This window comes from Papaver somniferum, chromosome 6 (genome assembly GCF_003573695.1).
Source record: "Papaver somniferum cultivar HN1 chromosome 6, ASM357369v1, whole genome shotgun sequence".
In the NCBI taxonomy this organism is placed as follows: domain Eukaryota; kingdom Viridiplantae; phylum Streptophyta; class Magnoliopsida; order Ranunculales; family Papaveraceae; genus Papaver; species Papaver somniferum.
In genome coordinates, this window is record NC_039363.1 from 53,693,267 (window position 1) to 53,713,282 (window position 20,016).

The window sequence follows — 20,016 nt, forward strand, 5'->3', positions numbered from 1 at the left end:
TTATTAATATTCAATAATTCATCAAATGAGCAACATATGCTCAGATGAGCAATCACTAGTGGAAAATAGCAGTTTCGCTGCCGTCAAAGCAAGTCATAGATACAAATTAACTTACTTGCTTTGGCGGTCGAGAAAAGGGTCGTCGTTTGGACTTCTTTTTCATCTATGACTAGTATGTGGGGGTATTGGAGCAACTTACATCACTGACCGATTCTAACGGTTCAAGGGTTAAGGCTGACTGTTGCCGGTCGTAGATATACTTTTAATATAAAAAAATAATGATTCATAATTGGCTAATGCACTCAAACCAAACTAAAATTCAAATCAAACCTGCACTCATACATCCAAATAATCCTTCCATTTCACATTCATTGATTCACTAGGTTCAAAATTACACACAAAAAAAAGAAGATGTAATGCTTTATTAACATTTGAATCCAGTTTACACTTGGGCAAAAAAACAACCAAAACTCCTGACAAAGTAAGTAAAATGATAAAGCTTTCTTACAATGAGTGCAAACTAACCAAGATGACCATGTAGGCTTCAATGTCTCCTTGCTGAAGCCGCCTCACAAACTATAGATCGACGTGTTTGTCTCCCTACTTGCTTCAAATTTGAACTACCTGGAAAAGAAACAACAATGACAATGAGTCAAGTCTATTTTTTCCTGTCATAAACATACACACAAGGAAAACCATGCATCAACACCAACAAAATAGAGAAAAACATAACCAATAGCTCTACAACAAACCTACATTAGTATCTCGACTGAAGCGAATTCAAATGCCGTCCCTAAGAAAACGTACTGTAGACAAGCCCCCAAGATAATGTCTGTGCTGAGATAGTAATCTACTTACCACCATATACAAGACCTTTGAACCTAATTAAACAACAAAAATGAAAGTACATAAAAGAAAACTTTAACAGAAGATTCCATAAAGATATATTTCTTGCGAATCAGGAAAACTGCATGATGCAAGGGAAAATAAAGAATACAAGTATGCAGCTAGTGCATTTGTTGAAGTGGGGTAACTTAAAAAAACATTTAGCTATGCCAATAATCATGTGATTTCGTAAGAGTTCAACAACATTTAGCTAGTTGAATAATATAATTGAACTGGCCATATAAAGGAACACAACAAAATGCAACAGGGGAGTTAGAGAATGATACAGACCCACAAGCTTATTTCACCAATTATTGGGTCCAAAGACCTTGTTGAATTTGATCCTGCAAAGAGCTGTCGACTCATTGAACAGTTTGCAACGTGATAAAGATACCTTGTTGAATTGATCCTGCAAATAACTGTCATCTCCCTCAGAACCTGATCTGATTGCTTTTATATGACATTGCAAAATGTGCCATATGGGTCTGTGTAGTATCTGCAAACATAGGCTTCCAGTTTACAAGTTGTTTTAAAAAATACTGATCTGAGTGTGCTAAACCATCAAATGCAAGAGCAAGATTTGGCAGGCCATCCTAATTCCTAACTGGCCTTGCAGTAAATAAATATCATCAGCACATACAGGTCAACCAGCTATCAGTGATCTACCATAAGCTACGAAACAACAAACGAAGAAACTTGGATAGTATATTTCACCTAAAAAAATAAACCATAAGCTACGAAACAACAAGCAGTAGTGCTACTTCAAGCCTACAAACAAGTAAAATCAGGATCAGAGAGAAAGAGCATTTTTATTACATCATATTGAAGTTATGCACATATTAGACACTTATGACATGAAACTCTAACCTGCCAAGTTGGAGTTCGAAGGTTCTTAGCATGCTCAGTTGATGTAATATTATGCCATTAAGTTTTTTTGAAGCTTAACGTTCTACGAAATGAAAACGGGAACTTAGCCAACACTAGTACATATGAAACAATTCACCCATACTTTACAACCAACTAGGATTTTTAGTTTAAACCAATGCCACCAAGTTTAATTATCGACACATTTATAGATCATTATCAGTTAAAGGATTTTCCTTATATCCAAGCTAAAGTTGTATTGGTAGAGAGCATGGCTTAGCTCTTGCCTTGCTGTATGTAATTGTTGTTCTAATGCAAAATGTGATAGCATGATCCCACTCCTATAAAGACAAAACAAAAACTGAAATTACAAAATTGACAAAACAAAAAACTTAGAAATTCTAAATTATGTTAACATCAGCGTTAGAAGCTACAATAAGTAACAAGATTAACATATCTCACCTTATTTGTTTTCACAAGCATAAGATTATTCAGTATAAGTGGATCCCCAGCCACAAGACATTTCCCCAAATCCTGAGTAACAAAATAACAAGAAATCCAACTTTCAGAATTCTGACCCTCTAAAATTTCTAGTTTGTCACTGTATATCATTAGCTATTAGGTGAGTGCAAACGAGGCGAGAAGTACAAGCAACACAGCAAGGGAAAGCGTTGGAAACCACATTTTTAATAAGAAAAAGAAAATACAAACACTAAAAATAGTCAACCAACACCAGTAACTACCATTCAAACTACATTCTTTTTAATATGCTCAACTAATTATCAAGCCTTAAACTAGAACCAGTACAAATTTTGGGGTTGATGTCATATTCTGGTGAACAACAAGAACAAGCAAAATAATGTCCATGTAGGAAGTTCACAACTTGACTAAACTAGTTCAGAAGTAATAGTTAAGGTGGGAAACATAGTAGGTACTATGTACCCTTAAACAAAAACAATTTGACATCCATACTAGCGCTGCAACAGTGTACATATAAAGGAATCCAGCAATGTCCATAATAACAAATGTCACAGTAGTCGGATACCAGCCACCGTTATCAAACAAAAAAGTTGTTACCTCGGGCGATTCTGCAGCAACAATTACAACAGAAGAAGTCTCATCCCCAGCTTTTCGATCTTAAATCTCAGCCAACTCTACAAGAGAAAAAATAGTTCACAAAGGAGAGTGTTAAAATAGAAAACAGAAACAAACCCAAAAAATAAAGAAACCAAATGTATCTACCTTAGCTTAGCAGGCGGATGTTCAACTTCAGAGATCTTCAGTTTAATAGCACCATCATAATTGTCACATGACTGATACCATAAACAAAATTTTCAAATCCAATAGGTCCATGTGAAAAACCAATAAATCCACTGGCAATCTCTTCTTAACATAAGATTTCCTTTCTCCACTATCACTACAAACCAATTACCAACAATTATCAGAGCATCAAACCACTATTAATTTCACAACATATTATTTTATATGATTTGATCTTTAAAACAAGGTCTAAGCCAAACTCTCCACCATTTTCAACCAAACTTTCACTACTACCACTATCACCAACTAAAAGGGAAACCGAAAATTAACCATTTATATAAACATTACTTTGGAATTGCTTCTTCCATCCTTGGTTGTCGATCATAGATGCCTTCCATTTTCCCTTATAGGTGGAATGTCATTGTATCCTTTTGAAACATAAAATGGAAATATAATTAGTAAATAAACATGAAGATCGAAGTTGGTGATTGGGAACATATGTACCCTCATTCTTCAACCCACCTAATACTTCACTTTGTTCACCAGCTGGAATAACTGCAGTATCATGAATAGAGGCAACTATTAGTTTTGCAACAAATTATGGACTTCAAATATTCAAAACCAGAACAAAATGAAACATTACCATTATTGAACTTGCTTTCATTACTATCCCATGTCTCCACCTGTAACAAAGTAAAATTCCCATAAACATAAACACTAAGAAAAAAAACAAAGATGAAACCCCTTATGGTTTATATGCAACAACACTAAACTTAACAATTTGGAATAAAATCACCTTCCTACAAATCACATATCATACCCATAACTCCAAACCCCAGATGGAAATTAAAAAATAAAAAATCTTACCAATTTTTTTGTGTATGAAATTGAGGGAAAAAAGAAAACCCAAACTAGATCTTGAATCCAAGAAAAATCCTACCAAGTTTAGGACTGAAATCTGACTAAATAATACAAAACAGAACAAACCCTAGATTAGAATAGATAATCGAAACCTTAATTCATCAAAATCCAGATAAATACGAAATTGCTGAGACAAATTAAGAAAAATCCCTAAATGCCTATCAATTATAATTAGAGACCTTGGATTAAATCACGAGGACCAACTGCATGAAACTGAAAATTTCTTCACAGAATCGCTTGTATATGAACTCTAATTTCTTAGAAGACCTAAAAATATGAAGAAATTTTAAGTTTCAGTGGTGGAATATAAAAGATGAAAAACCAGATATTAACCGAGGACGGAAGATTAATGGAAAATCAATCTGAAATTTCTGATTTCAGACCAAGAAATAATATTGGGGGAAATCGAGTGAAACCAGAAACTGATTAGAAAAGAAATTAAAATCCGTGATGATGGATTTTTTTTTTTGAAAAACCCTAAGATAGTAAGAATCTAGAAGTGAGAATACCTTCAGACCGAGTAGATCAGCATAATTTCCACTCCATCTGCTATCAAATTTGAGAAACTTGTACCAACAAAGATGCATCGAAAGATTATGGAGTTCGTAGAGAATAAGAAAAATCAAACTCGAAACCTGACAGTACCAGATGAAGTTTGTAGAATCAAACCCAAACTCACTGTATCTGCACGAAATTGAGAGATACAGAGATATGGTGATGAAGTTCGTAGAAGAACTTGGTTTTAGTGATGGAGTTCGATCTGGTTTTTTGTGGTATCTCGAGAGACAGAGAGGAAGAGAGATGTGAAGAAGTGTTTTGGTGCTTCTACGAATGGAGAGAGATATGTAAGTGATATCTTCTCGATAATAACAAAGCCTCTCTCCAGCTAAATCCAGCCATTAATCTAGTAAGATAATCGTGACCATATAATTAAAAATACTGAAATTATGTTCATTAGTCAAGGAATGAATAGTCAAAGAGGGGTAGAATAGTAAATATACAACGACTGGTTTTAACGCTTGCCTCAATGTGAGACGGTCTTGACCGGTCCAAGGTCAATTGACCGCTAGCGAGGGTCGTGGATGTGGGTTGAAAAAACCCCATTTTCCACTAGGGAATATTTGCTCAGATCAAGGGATATTGGTTCAACTATCAATATTCATCAACTCAGAACAATATTTGTTCATTTTAGCTATCAACATTTATCCAACAATGTACTTTTGTCTCAGTAGACATGTTCAATTCATGAGTCTCAGAATAACTGCAAATCATGTTCGACTCATCAATACAAGGACTCATTGTCCCATAAAGTCAGCAACTGACTCCACGAGATGTCAATGATGTCACATGGGGGGATATTAACTAGGGTGTTGGTCTGGCGGTCTACATCATGTGTGTTCATGCACACGATGAGAATGTGAGCAAGTCGTGCAATCAGTTGAAGGAGTTAACAAAGTGGTGGATGGAAAATCAACCAAGTCTCCGCACGATGAGCAACTTGTTTTGACACGATTTCCCACTTCCCCACTATTTGACTTCAATAACTGTCACACTTCATGGGATCAAGGTGTTCACAATTCCAGCAATATAAATAAGTCTCTGAATTCTGATTGAAACATACAAGAATTTCTCGACAAGTTCACACAGACAATCTTTCGTCCACACGAACTCATCGTCTGAGCAATCACTTTCATCTGAGTAAAATTCAATCATCCAGAACTTTCTTACGCAGAATACACAACACACCTACAATCTCGATCAGCATTGATCTCACACGTTTCTCAGCTTCCCTCCTACAGATCAGCACATCCTCTCTTGTGACCGAATTGACTATGGAACGGCCATTGTCTTGGTTTAGGCCGGAGTCCTATAGATTGATCTCTCGAACTTAAAGCGCTCCTTCTTGCAGTGCATCTGTGTGAGGTTGAGCATGTGCTCGGTTCAAGGAGTCTCCACACGGTCATCTCCTCAATTCCGTAAAAACCAGCAAATCGTTTTTCCCCATCTACAGATATCAGAGCAGGCAAACACGTTTAAGACCTTACAAGTCTGTGTTTGTAGCGATCTGACTCTATGGACAGAGGTGCTATCTCTATTAACGTATCACCAGTCTTCGATGGCTCTAATTACTTATGGTGGAAAATTGTTATGCGAGCTTTTCTTCAAGCGCGTGAGTTTAAATCATGGGTATATGTTGTTAATTAATGGCTATGATGTTCCCGTTGTGGCAGTTGGAGATGTAAACGTTCCCACGAATATTGGTGAATATAGTCCTGCCGAGATACTTGCCGCAAAGCAAAACTCCGACGGTTTGAATGCCATCATACATTCCATTACCCCAAATCTTCAGCACCATATGTCTAATTTCACTAGGTCTAAAGATTCTTGGGATATCTTAGAAACCGTATTTGAAGGTAACTCCGGTGAAAAGGAAGCTAGGCTTCAAAACCTTAATTCCGATTGGGAGAACCTTCGTATGGCAGATGAAGATATATTTGATGAGTTTAATCACAGAGTGTCTGCAATTGTTAATGCATCTTTTGCATTGGGTAAGACTATTCCTGAAAAGGACATTGTTCTGGAAATTCTCAGATCGCTGCCATCTAGATATGAGTTTAAGAAGCATGCTATCGTTGAGGGAAATAACCTTGATAATCTTTCTAGAAATACCTTGGTTGGAAAGTTAAAGATCTTTGATCATGAGCATACATCTAAAATCGGAAAGGATGTTGCCTTCAAAGCACAAAAGAACACTAAATTACTTGACAAAGGTATAAGTGTTTATGTATCTGAATATGATCAGTCTGAGAGTGATTTTACTGATGAAGATCTTGACAAATCAGTCTCCTTGATCACAAGACAGTTTAGGGATCTTCTATTGAAGAGAAGTAAACAGTTTTCAAAAGACAAACCTATGTCGTCAGATAAACCTCACAATGGCATTCCTTCTAAAAAAAGGGAAGCTGACGAGGATGATGACGAGGATATGCCACAGTGCTTTAAGTGTAAGGGTTTTGATCATTTTGCAAACGAGTGCCCAAATCGTATAAAATACACTGAGAACAAAGGTCTTGCTGTAACACTTGATGAGATGTCTGAGATCTATGATTCCGATGAAGATAAGAAATCAGGTGTCGGTCTTCTATGTGAAAACATTGATTTTGATAATTGTAGCAATACATATATCAACCATGATGGTTTCGGTGAAGAAGAGAATCCAATCAAGCTGGAAGAATCAATTGACCCATCCTTTGGAAACTATGTTTGTAATGTTTCAGGATCTACCTTGTGTCTAGCTGCAGTCACACCACAGATGCCTGAATATTATCCAAGATTGACGTACTCGTTTTGTTCTCAAAAGGGTCATGAACTATCAATATGTTACAATTACAAACATCAAGTGAGGTACGCCAACAAACTTCAACGAAGAGCAAATCGATTAGCAAGGAAGCTTAAACTTGCTCAGAAGACCGCTGAGGTATGTAGGATTTTATCTTCGTCTAATAAGTAAGTTTCCAAGGACAAAACAAGACCATTAGAGAATAAAGTATGCATGGTCAAATCGTTTTGATAGGCAGAGGTCTGAGGATTCCTCTCAAGAGAAAAATGGTGGACAAATTGTTGTTTACCGCATCACAAATTAATTGTGTTGTTTGGTAAATCTTGACTCATGTGCCTGATCAAAAGAGACAAGGTTGTGTACGCTCAGGCTTTAGGAAAGGTTCTTTTTCTTAGGTTTGTTATTTTCTGTCTATCAAATAAAAGAAAGGGTTATTATCGACAATTCTACTCTTTATAGGGTTTAGAGTTGGACGTCCACGAACCTGCTTAAAATGTTGCGAACCCTGCATTCCTTTTCCTCTCTGATATCCTTTATATCTTAAGACTGCTCGTTGAGATTTTGAATTCCACTCACAAAAATTAGTTGTTTATAACTGTTCTCCAAGCATCATGTCTTTGGATGGAAAGATGTCAATTTGATTGTTAAGCCATCAATCAAGGAAAAAGAGAAATCTCTAGTAACTCCTTCCTTGAAAAGAAAAAGGAGGAATACAAGAAAGCCAAGAGCCGTTCCTTCTAATTCTCAGAAGTTTTCTGATGTTCTTGATGAGTTGAAGGAAGCAATAAAGGAGATTCGTGAAATAAAGGCTTGCGTAATAAGATCTTTGGAAATTCAGAAGGACCTGGTTCGACATCATCAGCCAAGACGGTTTGTTGGTATTGAATCCTTCCTCCACGAACCTTATATTCCAATGGATGTTGACGACAAGGAGTTCGGGAATGATAAGGAATTTCTTAAAGACATTGTTGCCTAGTAAATCTTCCTTTTGGCTTATTTGGAAGAATAACTAGTGCTTTTAATAACAATGTTTGTGACTACACATAGCTATTATTTTTCATCTTCTTGTTTCTTTTTTAGGTTTATTTGCTTAAATTCTAAAAAACTTTTTGGAGGATGATGTTTTGCAGTATTAATTTTTATGATTTGTTATATTGCAATTTGTTATGGGATATTGGGGTTTACGACTGTGAACTATGTTTGTCTTATACATTGTCAAAATTAAAGTCGTTCGTGATAGGTATTCACGTATTGGTAAAGAATGAATTGACTTTTGACAAATACAAAATTTAAGCCTATATTTTCAAATATTTGATGAAGATAGGTTAAAATCTTTTGTTTTCAAGGATTATGTCTATTAAATACCGTTATGCAAACAGTGATGGAAAATAGAATGAATCCTCGTGTATTCCGCAGTATTGATCATCCCTGATCCATATTTTATGTATTATTGTGAGGCTCCGTAATATATCTTATGTTGAGCACTATACAACCAAGTTGATTTTTTAGCTTAGTTGTTGTTCCGTGAGATATGTTATGTCGAGCATATTGAACTAAATTGATCATCTTGTTTGGTTATTTAGTTATTGCTCCATAAGTTTTCTTATGTCGAGCAAAACAAATGACAATTAAATTGATTACTTTTGTGATTAGTTTGGTTGTGTATTCCAATTAGATTAATTATGTGTTCTCTTGTAATTAGTCTAGTTGAGTATTTTCGTGGCTCCATAAGTTCTCTTATGTTGAGCATAATCAATTGAATTGATCACTTTGTGTGTTTAATTTGATTGTGTATTCCGATTAAATTAATCATGAGTTTACTTGTGATTAATTTGATTGAGTTTTTGGATATAGGAAATCATTATCATGGTTTTTTGTGTCCAATAAAAATCCTTCTTTTCTTTCGAAATTAAGGTCGCTCTTGTTGTTCCTTCAGGAATGACATCAAATGGGGGAGAATTCTTTTGAACTTGTGCTTAATGGTCATACCTTGAGGGGTGTGCGGTTGTGGAATTTTAGAGGGGTTATCTTGTATCTTTAAACTCCTTGATGAATACATTTAGCTTCAACTTTATGATTGCATCTAAATTAGTTGGTATGTATTTTTCCTTTTGTCATGAAATGTCTCTCTCGGAAATTTCATTATGATCCCGTTCTTGTACCTTTGCCAATTTTATTGACAAAAAGGGGGAGAATTAATATGTAATTCACACTACAAATACATATGGTTTTCGGATCATTGTGTAAGGGGGAGTGGTTTCCATGTGAGATGGAGTATTGACTAAGGGGGAGTGATACATATCACCATAGTATTATTGTTGAAGTTATGATACAATTGAACTTTGACGCTGTGTAATAATACTATGACACTGTATAACAATGATCGAGAACTATGTTTTCTCATTATTAAAGATACAGATCTTCAACAGCGGTGATGCTAAACTTACAACCTTTGGGATCATTGAAGTACTTGGAAGTGACGAAGATTAAGAGGAATGTTGAAGATTCGACATGTGGAATATGAGCTACTAAAGTTTCTTTATCTTTTTTGTATTTCATATGTACTGATAGTTTTGTCATTAAAATTGACAAAGGGGGATATTGTTAGAGCATTGCTCAGTCGAACTCGCATGTGTTGCTATCTCAAGCATGTGTGTCAATGTTAGCGATCAAAACTATAAGTCTTGATTTCTAGTCTATTATAGCTAAGTCTCGGACTAGGATAGAAAGTGTAGTTGAGCTCAAGGACTTCATGGAGATTCATCATACAAGAAGAAGAACTACTCAAGGAACCGGTGGAACTTCTCGACAAAAAGGTATGTGAAGACTTGAACTTATCTATCACTCAAAAGTCTATCTACTCTATCTCATACTCTTTGAGACAAGAAATCGTATGTTATATATATAGACTTTGATTGTACATATTTGGTATTTCGAGCCGAGTATACCTCGCCTATGTATATCTCGAAATATGAGTTGGTAAGCTTTTCGCTTTAACCAAGTTTATCTTTACCATGTGACGAAAGTCATGATATGTTTTAATCATCTTGAAATTTGCTTTGACGAGAAATGGTATGACAACTATATAACGTCCTCTAAGAATGTTTCAATGATTGAATGAGAGTTTAGATTACATAACCGATGGTGGACATAAGCATTGTTGTGGAAACACATTTGTGTATAAGTCCTATTCCTTGAACCAAAGTTTGCGAACTTTGTTGATCAAGAGAACCGGAAGAATGGCGTGAGCCAAGTCCACGAACTCAGTCCACGAACTACCGAAGTTCTCAATCCCGTGAATTTCTGCTGGAGTTGAAAAACTACTTGCGTGAAGCTAAGTCCGTGAACCGGCAAAGTTCTCATACCCGAGAATTTCTACTGGAGTTTGTAAACTCTGCCCGGTAACTTAAGTCCGCAAGCCTAGTCTGCGAACTTGAGAAGGTTATATATCCGAAGATGATTTATGAACATAAACTTAAAAAGAATAAGGAATGTAGTTTGCAAACCGTGTCTATAAAAGTTCATGAACCGATTCAAGTGAATCAAATCATCTTTGCTTCAATTGTGTCTTGTGTAGTACATGAGATTTCCTTGCAATTGAACAACTCTCTAACTAGTTCATTTGAAGTAATTTGAACTAGTTATGGTGAAGAAGAACGTGGTTGACATGAAATGCTCATATGGCTAACCTTTTGGTTAACTAATGTTGAACCAACAAATGCATACGTTTGGGTACGGTTAACAAACCTAGAAGCGTGCATTGTCAAGTGTGTGTAACAAGATAAGTTTTCGATCTAATGGTTGAGAAATATTAGCTTGAATCTAAATCAGGTTTTTATCTAACGTTGGATATCGATTGCTTTGTTACTAAGGTAACTTAATTGCAAACCCTGATTTGAAAGACTATATAAGGGAAACTCTAGTATCTATGCAAAACTAATCCCCACACCTTACGTGTGATAGTAGATTGCATACTAGAGTCGGTTCTCCTTTAACCTTTGGTTTTATTATTCTAAAAGCAGGTTAACGACTTAAAGACTTCATTGGGATTGTGAAGCCAGGCCGATACTACTTTAATCGTAGTTGTGTGATCTGATCTTGCATCTTCTATCGTACGAGTACAATCAGATTGATTGGCTTGAGACTGATATCTCTGATAGGTAAGATATAAAAAGTAATCACAAACATCTTCGTCTTGTTGTTTGTGATTCCGCACATCTTGTTTCGCTACCATACGATTAAGATTGTTGTGAGGTGATTGATAACTCTAGGATGTTCTTCGGGAATATAAGACCGGATTATCAATTGGTTCCTGTTCACCTTGATTATTATCAAAAGACGGGAAAAAACCTTTTAGGGTTCATCTGTGGGAGACAGATTGATCCTTTGATAGACTTGTATGTGTGAGACAGATTTGTTTATTGTTAAGTCTTCGACTTTGGGTCGTAGCAACTCTTAGTTGTGGGTGACATCAGCTAAGGAAATCAAGTGTGCAGTATCCTTCTGGGATCAGAGGCGTAGGGAGTACAACTGTACCTTGGATCAGTGGGAGACTGATTGGGGGTTCAACTACAGTCCTGTCCGAAGTTAGCTTGGAGTAGGCTAGTGTATGTAGCGGCTTAATACAATGTGTGTTCAATATGGACTAGGTCCCGGGAGTTTTCTGCATTTGCAGTTTCCTCGTTAACAAAATTTCCGGTGTCTGTGTTATTTCAATTTCTGCATTATATTGTTTTATCTTTATAATTGAAATAATACAGGTTGTGCGCTAGATCATCAATTAGAGTAATCCAACCTTTGGTTGTTGATTGTCATTGATTGATCCTTGGATATTGGTCTTTGGTACCATCCAAGTTATTCCCTGTATTTGATTAGAACTCACAGTTCTTGCTTGAGTAAATCAAATAAAGAAGAGAGATATAAACTCGTTGATATACTTTTAATTGATTGAGTCTTGTTGATTCTCTTAAAAGTATATTCGAGTTTGTCCATACAGATTGCTAAGAGAAATATTGGGTGGTGTTGTTAGACCCCCGCTTTTTCAATAACCTTGATACTTTATCTTGAAACTCTCTAGTAGGAAAACTAAAGATTTTTGATCTTGAACTTAGTAAAAGAGAAAAACTTCGAATGAGTTGCAATTTCGTAACTTCTTCTGATGTCAGATCTCTGTATCCAAAATTGACTGATCTGAAGGACGAGAATTGCTTTAATTCTACTCTTTCACTGTGTGTACAACAATTAAATAAAACTCTTCGGAGAAGAAAAAGATGGTCTCGCAAAAAATCCTCCTCAATCAATGCAATGGATAAGAAAGTTCACAAAAACTATGATAATGGAACTTATTCCATGTGCTACAAATGTGATCATCACATTTCTGGTGCTCCTGATAAGGAAAAAAGTGAGATAACCAAAGAATGGATGGATACTCTTGACTACTGTCCGCAGGATGTAGTTTGTGAAATTTCTTTCACTTATTTTGCTGATAATCACCCTTGTTCTTCCGAAAGCTCTGATTATTCCATGATAAATAATCAAACTTCTCCAGAAAAAAAATCGATCTCTTGACCAAACATCTTTACTTGATTAAGAGAAAATTTCAACTGGAAAAGTAAGTATGGATTAAAAGGATTGAAAATATGGAATGTCAACTGAAAACATTAAGACAAGAAAATGCGACTTCGCACAATTGTGATGCTAAAAAGAAAGATCGATACTTTTCGATAAGTTCTAGCAAACCAAATCAACATACTACTCTTGTGATTTTGTCGTGTTCTAATCTCTCTCATGATGAGAAAGGCATGACTAACTTCACAGCATATCATGAGTATACCTTGAATAAAAATCAGGATTACCCAGAAACGAATTGCACAAAGGTTCTAAAAAAACTTCTTCTAAATCATGTTTTCACAAGAAGAAAAAGAAATCTCATAAGAAATCTATGTCATTTTCTAAAGAGATTTTCATAACCATTCTTAGTATGCAAAAATCGATAAACAGTCTGTTCAGAAAAATAAAGGGAAGAAAATATCCTCTTTGGATTCTCACTCCACAAAGAGGAATCTGAAACAAGTTTTAACAAAATCATCCTCCTCTCTTGTGAAACCTCCCGATCCTTCCTTAGGTGGGAGAAATTACCTTTTGTAGGTTTTGAGATTGTTCTTGTCTATTTTCCCTTGGGCAAGAACAATAATCTCCAAGAGGGATGTGAAAAGATTTCTGCTGACTTGTTCGTGTATCTCCCTAAATTGCTCTAGCTTTGGTTATTAAGCTAAAAAAAATTTCTGAACACTTGGATGTTTTCCCTATCTCTGTTAAGTTTCTGTTAGGGTTTTTGTCAAAGGTCTTTTTGTAATTTATCTCATCTCTTTTTCCTTTTAAATAGATTTATTTCCCTTAAGCAAACATTTCATTTATCTTCCCTATCATGTCCTCTTCAAGTCTTTCCAGTAAAGAGGATGATGTATGGACTGTTCTCTTTCCCTCTAAGAAAATTCGTTTTGGTTTTTCTGACAATGAGATGGTTCAAGATAAACGTGATTCATCCCTTGATGGAAATCCTTCTAGTTCTCATTTTGATAAACTCTCGTTAACCATGAATCTTGTCTCGAAGCAAGTATATGCGTTTAAGAGTGAACTAGAATCCTCCATCAAAAGACTTGAAGAGAAGATGGATAATCTTGAATCCAGGATTAATTTAATCGAAGATGAACTTGATGATTATAGGGAATATGAGAAGTGTCTTCATAATAAGTGAATTGATTTTCGCCTCTTGCTTAAATTTATTTTATCTAGGAAACTTCTTATGAGAAATTATTTTTGTGCTTTAAGAAGGATAACTAGGGTTTGGAATAGCCATTATTGTGAGTACACATAGCTATTTCCAACGATTTTCATCTTGCGATGTTTTTAAATTTATTTATTTAAATTCTAAAGTTTATTTGGAAGATGATTTTGCAGTATTAATTTTTATGGTTTTATATGATGCAACTTGTTATGGGATATGAGTGTTTGCGTCCGTGAACTATAATTGTCCCATATATGCTCAAAAGTTAAGTCTATCATATGTCTTTATGCAAATATTGATAAAAGATAGAATGAACTTTTGAAAAGTTAAGCCTATTATGTCATTATGCAGATATTGATGGAAGATAGAGCGAACCTTTGTTTGCAAAGATTGAGTATATTATGTATCTATGCAAATATTGATGAAAAAATAGAATGAATCTTTGAATATTCCATAGTACTGGTCTTTTCCTGATCCACTTCTATGTGAAAGTACCGTGTAGCTCCATAAGTTCTCTTATGTTGAGCATTTCCGATTAAATTAATCATGGGTTCTCTTGTGGTTAATTTAATTGAGTATTTTGGATACAAATTCATGTTTCATGTGATTTTTTAATGTCCAAAAAAATCCTTCTTTTCTTCTGAAAGTAAGGTCGCTCTTGTTGTTCTTTCGGGAATGAAATTTTATGGAGGAGAGTTCTTAATTGAACTTGTGCTTAATTTCCAAATCTTTGTGAGGAGTGCGGCTGTGGAATATTGTAGGAGTTTTCTTGTATCTTTATAAACACCTTGATGAATACACCAATTTCGACTATGTGAAATCATCGAAACAAAGATGATATGTTCTCTTTTGGTCATGAAGTATCTCTATGGAAATTTCATTAGGATCCCACTAGTTTCGTACTTTTGCCAATTTATATTGACAAAAAAGGGGAGAATTAATGTGTAGTTCACACTAAAAATACATATGGTTTACGGATCATTATATAAGGGGGAGTGGTTTTCATGTGAGATGAAGTATTGACTAGGGGGGAGGGGGGTGATACATATCACCAAAGTATTGTTTTCAAAGTTATGATACAATTGGACTTTGATGCTGTGTAATAATAATATGACACTGTATAACAATGATTGAGAGCTACTGTTTTCTCATTGTTATAACTACGAATCTTCAATAACTATGATGCTGAGTTGAACACATTCAGAATCACTGGAGTACTTGGAAGTGACGAAGATTTCGATTAATGTTGAAGAACCAAGGAAATCAAGCATTTGGATTGAGAGCTACAAAGTTTATTTATTTTGTATTCCATACGTATTGATAGTTTTGTCATTAAAATTGAAAAAAGGGGAGATTGTTAGAGTACTGCTCGTTCGAACTCGCAAGCGTTGCTATCTCAAGATTGTTGTCAATCTTAGTTTCCAAAACTGTAAGTCTCGATTTCTAGTCTACTTATAGCTAAGTCTCGGATTAGGATAGAAAGTGTAATTGAGCTTTAGAATTCACGGCATTCATTGATCAAAGACGAAGAACTACTAAGGGGATCTTGTGGAACTTCATCAACAAAAGGTATGTGGAGACTTGAACACATCTATCACTCAAAAGTCTATATACTCTATCTCCTATTTGAGACAAAAGTCGTATAGCTATATAGACTTCGATTATGCATATTTGATATTTCGAGTTGAGTTTAACTCATTTACATATTTCTCGAAATATGTGTTGGTAAGCTTTTGCTTTAACCAAGTTCATCTTATATTCTTAACGAAAGTCAAAAGATGACCATGTAAAAATCGCCTGGTAACATCTTACATGATTTGTGTGAGACAATCATTTGATGAAGACTCAGAATGTTTCGTATTGATCATTCGATCACTTGAAAATTGCTTTGAATCTAATATTTTGTGTGAGACAACTATTGTCGTCTTCCAAGACTGGTTCAATGGTTTAAATGAGAGTTTAGAACAATTGGATATAAGCACAGTATGCGTACTTGCATATGTGTAATCCAAGTCCATGGTATGCATACCCGTATGCGTGCTGATTGGTTTAGTCAAGGTCCGGGAACCAAGTACGCATACCGTTACGCGTACTGGCTTGAGGTTCAAGTTCCGGGACTTTATTGAGTTTGGTTGTATGCGTACCCGTTCGCGTACTGGCGAACCGAAACTTAGTCTGGCCACTTAGGTATGCGTGCCGTTTGCATACTTGAGTGGGTCGTAGAAACTCTTAGTTGTGGGTGACATCCGCTAAGCGAATCAAGTGCGCAGTCCTGCTGGGATTCAGAGACGTAAGGAGCGCAATTGTACCTTGATCAGTGTGAGATTAGTTAGGGCTCAACTACATTCCAGTTCGTATTTAACTTGGAGTAGGCTAGTGTCTGTAGTGGCTTAGTAAAGTCTGGTGTTCAAATCTGGACTAGGTCCCGGGGTTTTTCTGCATTTACGGTTTCCTCGTTAACAAAACTTCTGGAGTCTTTGTTATTTCTTTTCCGCATTATATTTTTTTATATAATTGAAATATTACAGGTTGTGCATAAGTTCAATCAATTGTGAATCCAACCTTTGGTTGTTGATTAAATTGATTGAACTTGGATATTGGTTTTTGATACCGTCCAAGTTGTTTCTTATATTAATCAGGCTCACGGATTTCTATCTGTTTGATTTGTTGATTACATTATGAAACAGAGATATAACTCTTAGATATACTTTTCTTAAGATTGAGTCTGATTGTCTAGTAGATTCTCTTAAAAGTATATTGGAGTTAGTCCATACATATTGCTAAGAAAAATATTGGGTGTGATTGTTAGACCCCCCGCTTTTTCACCATGTACCATCTGTAATAGCACAAGCTGATTATGTCACAATCAGTGAGAAATCGGAAGCATCATATGATTTTTCATTACCTTTTGCAATGTTCACCTCGGTATTACTGTTATATCCTTATCTCGCCTTATGCTTGGTACAATCAATGACCTAAGTCATGGCACCAAGCACACTCATCTTTACGCAGACGTGTTCTACTCTTAGAACATCCTCTACCTTTACCATGATCATCAGTCTTCTTTCTCCTGTATGTTGAACGACCTCTTGCAAGAAGCACATCATTATTAGATTCACTTGCAAGGTCTTCACGGTCCATCTTCCTGAACTCCTCACTACGCAATGTTGTAGTGACCTCTGTGTATGTCATCTTATCCTTGTCGTGCATTAAAGCCATAATCACGGGTTCATACCTTTCAGGAAGAGAGCTTATCGGACAAAAAACTTGTTCCTCGTCCTCAATTGTCTCATCATAGTTAACCAACTCAGCAAGAAGTTTATTATATGGATCTAGGTGCTCGGTTAGTGTTGCACCTTTCTTCATGTTATAGCGATACAAATTCCTCTTAATATATATCCTATTGGACACGTTCTTCACAAGGTATTCCTTCTCTAGCTTTTCCCAAAGATCCTTAGTTGAAGTCTCTTGTTGATAATTAACTCTTACTTCCGTTTCTAAACACCCTCGAATCAAACCCAGACATAATCTATTCATCTTGTTCCACTTCTTGTCAGTCATATCTATTTGCCGACCTTCTAGAGCTTCTTCTAGGTCAAGATGAACATGAGCATCCATTACATCCGTTCTCCATAAACTAAAGTTATTGTTTCCTCTAAACTTTTGTACCTTGAGTTGTAATCTATGTGAATGAAGTATTTCTTCTTTTTTTTCTTTATCTTTACTTGTGGACTCCGAATGTTCTACTATCGGATCAACTGGTTTTTACCCGTCAACCATTGTTCACAAACAACCAAATATAGATAAAAAAACATAACCTTTGAGATTAGTATTACCTCAAGCAATCTTCATAAAAATACCTTCGCTTCAACTGCAATCTGAGTACCCGTATCCAAGAGCGTCTCCTTGATCTGATACCAATTGTTGGGACAATTGGATCGCTCTGATACCAATTATTGCGCCAAATCCTGCGGAAGCGTTAGGTTTGAACCGCTACAAAGGTACATCAGTATCTCTAAGAACAAAATCATACACACATAGGGTTGTACATGGTCCGATACGGCCCGGTTCTCTTATGGAACCGGTCCCTGTACTTGGTGTTCGGGACTGAAGTTTGAGGACTGGTACCTGTACTTGTACCTGATGTTGTACATGTACCTCCAGTACCGGTCCGGTACAAGACCGGTACCGGGTTTTTACCTGAAAAACACGAAGAAATCCTAGCATACATCTAGTTTATACTTCTTCCATTCAGCAACAGACTCGAGTACTCCCATTTCTTTCATGGCAGCAACTAACAGTTCATTTTCAAATTCTTCAAACCATCAACTATCAAACCCATTTTATTCTCTAATTTCTTATTCTCTGAGTCTTGGCAGCAACCTATCGATGTCTTCTTACGAATCAACAGAAACCCAAATCTCCATCTTCATAATATCTCTAGTTCCATTTCCTTCCTAAACAAATAGAATCCAATTTCAGTTCTTCTCCCTTCTCAGCATAAACTCCATCAACAGACCCATCTGACTCTTTTTCAAACCAGTCAATATCACCTCCATCTCAAAATCATGTACAAACCCATCAGCAAATACCCATTTTCTTTCAGAACTAAGAGTCACCATCTTCTCAATCTTCACATCAGAATACTCTTTTTTTTTTGATCGACTTCATATCAGAATACTCGTTCATCTCTTCTGTTCTTGATTTCCCTTCTCAATTTTGCTCAAAACCCATTATTCTTCTTCAGAGACTCTAATTTCTCGATTCACAGAAAAACCCACTTCTACATCTCAGATTCAACAGCAGCCATCTATGCTCTCGATTTGAACAACAATAACACCATCCAAGTTTCCATGGATTTCTTCGTTAGCATTAGTACAACATCATCGATCTCAGATTCTATTTTCTCTCCCGAATACAAAAGCAGCAAAATAAGTGAACAGAGATGGTGATACTCTAACTACAGCTGCAATCCCATAACTGTCTCCATACCAGATCAATTAGTCAAACCCCAAATCTGGATGAAATCAAACATCAAGAAATTAGAAGCCTAATAAAAACTCTATTCAACAATTAAAGATCAGTAAACAAAAACCCCTAATCAAAAACCCTAATTCAGCAACTCAACATTAAGAAACAAAAACTTTTACCAAAAACTATTAAATCCCTAAACATAGTTTCAACATCTCACCACGATCTTTTAACTTTTTGAAATAAATGAAGAAGGAGATGTTGATGATGACGGTGGCGGTGGTAATGATGGTGAATCTGATAGAGAGTCAGAGATAGAGAAGGTGATGGAGAAGAAGAACAATGGTTTTTATGTTCTTCAATTTTGATTTTTGAGAGAAAAAAAAAGAAGAATAAGGGATGTAGTCGATGCTTAGATGGATATCTATACCTAGGATCTATGGCCACGATTTATCTCAATTAAAATATCTAAGGTCTATTATTCATCGGGACATTCAAGCCGATACATACCGGTAATTCCCCCAGAACCGGTCCCTGTACCTGGTGTTGACCGGGACTGAAATTTGAGAACCGGTCCCTGTACCGGTTACTCCGGTACCGGTTCGGTTCCAGGCCGGTACATGTACTTTTGACCGGTTCATGTGCAGCCTTATACACACACAAGAATAACAAGTATTTAACGAGGTTGAATCCTCGGGAATGAATAAGCGATTTAATATATCACCGTATAGCGTGGAATATACAAATATTTAGAAGAAAAAAAAGAGAACTCTTTTAGTCCTGGTGTACTTTCTCTAGTTCTCTCTATGGCTATTTATACATATCAATAGGACTAAACACATTCCTTAACAAGGATTACTTTCCTACAAGTATAGGTTTCCCAACTTAACTCTAAGAGACAAACCTCTTAAGTTGCTATACTTACGACACTAGTAATTGGTTTCCCAAACCAACTACATTTGCTAATCTAGTCCTTGACCATCCTACC

At 35.9% G+C, this 20,016-nt stretch overlaps 1 long non-coding RNA gene across 7 annotated transcripts; it reads right to left on the bottom strand.

The window, feature by feature from the left end:
• Window positions 1-343: 343 nt before the first annotated feature.
• On the bottom strand, window positions 344-4,777 carry LOC113287583. Of its 7 annotated transcripts, XR_003330158.1 has the most exons (12): window positions 4,440-4,777; window positions 4,110-4,197; window positions 3,877-3,971; window positions 3,653-3,692; window positions 3,532-3,564; window positions 3,358-3,437; window positions 2,992-3,166; window positions 2,827-2,903; window positions 2,212-2,283; window positions 1,177-1,381; window positions 757-881; window positions 344-624 (listed from the first exon to the last, which is right to left on the bottom strand). It is a non-coding gene; the product is annotated as an uncharacterized LOC113287583 (long non-coding RNA). The 7 variants fall into 7 exon arrangements; XR_003330160.1 differs by lacking the exon at window positions 3,877-3,971; XR_003330159.1 differs by lacking the exons at window positions 3,877-3,971; window positions 4,110-4,197 and adding an exon at window positions 1,600-1,653 and having other exon boundaries at window positions 1,177-1,294; window positions 4,440-4,776.
• Between the last annotated feature and the right edge of the window lie 15,239 nt (window positions 4,778-20,016).